This window comes from Coloeus monedula (assembly GCF_965178545.1).
Source record: "Coloeus monedula genome assembly, contig: HAP1_SCAFFOLD_492, whole genome shotgun sequence".
In the NCBI taxonomy this organism is placed as follows: Eukaryota; Metazoa; Chordata; class Aves; order Passeriformes; family Corvidae; genus Coloeus; species Coloeus monedula.
In genome coordinates this window covers 38,938-41,383 of record NW_028120469.1, presented here as the reverse complement: position 1 = coordinate 41,383, position 2,446 = coordinate 38,938, and positions in this window count along the sequence as shown.

The following is a 2,446-nucleotide window of genomic DNA, read 5'->3' as shown; positions in this document are numbered from 1 at the left end:
TTTATTTTGGTCACTTCACAGTGATGAGTAAAGGAAGGCTGAAATGGAGCCTTTCCCCAGCACTTCCCTCTGGGATAATTGCGGGGCTGAAGCTCTGTGCTGGTGCTGGCCCAAGTGCGAACATCACTGCAGCCCCCCACAGCCTTTGCTGTCCCCCGTTTCCATTCCCTGTCCCTGAGACCTGCCCAGCTCTGCCAGCAGCAGGAGCCACAGTGCAGTGGGCCCTGTACTGGCACAGCCGGGGCTCCCGGCCAAGAGCAGCAGCAGCAGCACCAGCCCCTTCCCACCTGCTTGTGCCTCAGCTTCCCAAGAGGTTTTTCCCGGTGAATTTCTGGAGTACAGCAACAATCACCCACAAACAGACCTGATTCCTCAGAGCCCGGCTGTGCTGCGCTGATGCAACCTTCAGAGAAAGAAAGGATTGGGTTCCAGCGCTGTTCCCAGCACTGTTTCACTCATCCTCAGGTGACAGCAGGAGGCTTTTCTTGTGTTTGCCTTGGGAATTACAGATCATGGCTGCTCTTCCCCCCCCTTCTGGTTGCCACTTGAATTTTATCTGAAAAACTGCAATTGCCTCTTTTGATCGGTGCTAGCCACAGTGCTTTTCTGATGGGGAATTCAGGTGTTTTGTTGCAGGCATCCTGATTAGCAGATCTTGAAATGTTCACAGGTCCATAAGCAAAAAGTCGAGGAGAATGAAAGCCATACAGGCCACATTCACAGCGCTCAAACACAGCCCTGTTGCTGGTGCTCTTGAAATAGAATCAGCTGACAGAGGCCAGCACAGAAATTGCCTCTGGAGTGTGGAATGAAACGAAAAAATCCACCGGGAGAAAGAGGAAGCAGAACTTCTGCACTGGCTTCATTGCTTCTTCCCAGCAGCAGGAGACGTGGATGTCCAGAGGTCCGTCCCGCTGCTGCTGAGCACAGTGAGAGCACAGCCTGCTGCCCAGTCCCAGCAGGAACACCAGCCCAGCCCGGGGAGCTCCCGCAGCGTCGGCAGCTCAGCGGACGCGGTGCCAGGGCCGCAGCCCCGGGGACACACCCGCCCATTGTGGGGCAGCGGTGCAGGCACAATGTCCTGCGGCTCAAACTTGCTGCTGCTGCCACGCAAGGCCCATCCTTCTCCCCCTCCTCCTCTCCCGGCACGGCGCAAATTGCACCTCGCGGGATGCTTCCCCGCAGGCTGCTCAGGCGCCTCGATCCTCTTTCCACCTGAGCGTCACTGCGGAGGAATCTTTGGCGCACTTCCGTAAGCCCGGGCCTCTCGCTTCGTGCTGAATCAGGGATGCAAACGGCCTTGTTAAGAAAGTCAAAAGCCAAGGGAACGGATTAGGAATTACTAGAAAAAACTACCCTTCTTCCAGGCAAGGTACACCAAGTCATTTCTCGCATTTCTCCTTTGCAGATTCTTCCAGTCGTCTGCTCGGAGAGCTCCGGCTTCTTCTGGTGCTTCCCATGAACCCATTGTACTCCTGATTTGCGCACCAACGCACCAGATGTGCAAGCATCTACGCTGAACTCAGAAACCAACTGCCTCTGTCAGACCATTTTCACAGTCCAGGTCACTTGCAAGATGTCCACTGAGAGCTTGGAAGGATTAGGCCACAGCTCTCCACTTCTGGCTGCAGGCTCCGGAGATTCTTTCTCTCCATTCAGCCAGCCTAACAATTGCTGCTACCCCCTCCTCCTGTTTCCTTAGCCTAGAACAGTAATGACGGAAACCTTACTGTGAGAGATTGGTTACGTGAAAAGGGACATATAGATTCAGGATATACAGATTCTTTGCAGCTTACTGATCTGAGAAGCTGGCTACGTGAGAACGGGCACATAGACCCTTGCAGCTAGCTGAGCAAGGTCTCATAAGACAATGCACCACACATCCTGTGTAACAACTGAAGTTACAGAATATTACATGTATCTTGCTCAGTAACTAAACCACCATTGAGCCTTACTGCTGAACTATGGGTTTATTTGCAGAGCCAGCAAGGTTAGGTTTTGGCAGCAAAACAATGGACATCTGTGGTTAGAAGGCCAGGGAAAATGGCAGAACTGCTGACCACGAGAGGGGGTCTAAGGAGGGGTTTAGAATCAGCTTAGTCGACGTGAACCACTTAGAATGCGCCGTTACGAATATGCATAAAGCCTATTATTGTTAGTATATAAGGAGTTCTGGTACAATCAATAAATCGGATTCCTGCTGATCACTCATACTGAGCGTCTGGGTTTCCCCTCTATCGCGACATTCTGGCGCCCGAACAGAGGACGGAAAAAGGGACCGTGGAGGCGGATAGCCTACATCCATCAGCCTGCGGGGAATAAGGGACCATAGAGATGGACAACCTGCAGCCACGGCACGATAGAGAGTCTGCGTCAGTCCCGTAAGCAGCGCGGGAGGCTGCAGAGGTGGTGAAAAGTCCACACCTCCGAGCCCAGGAGCACCTAC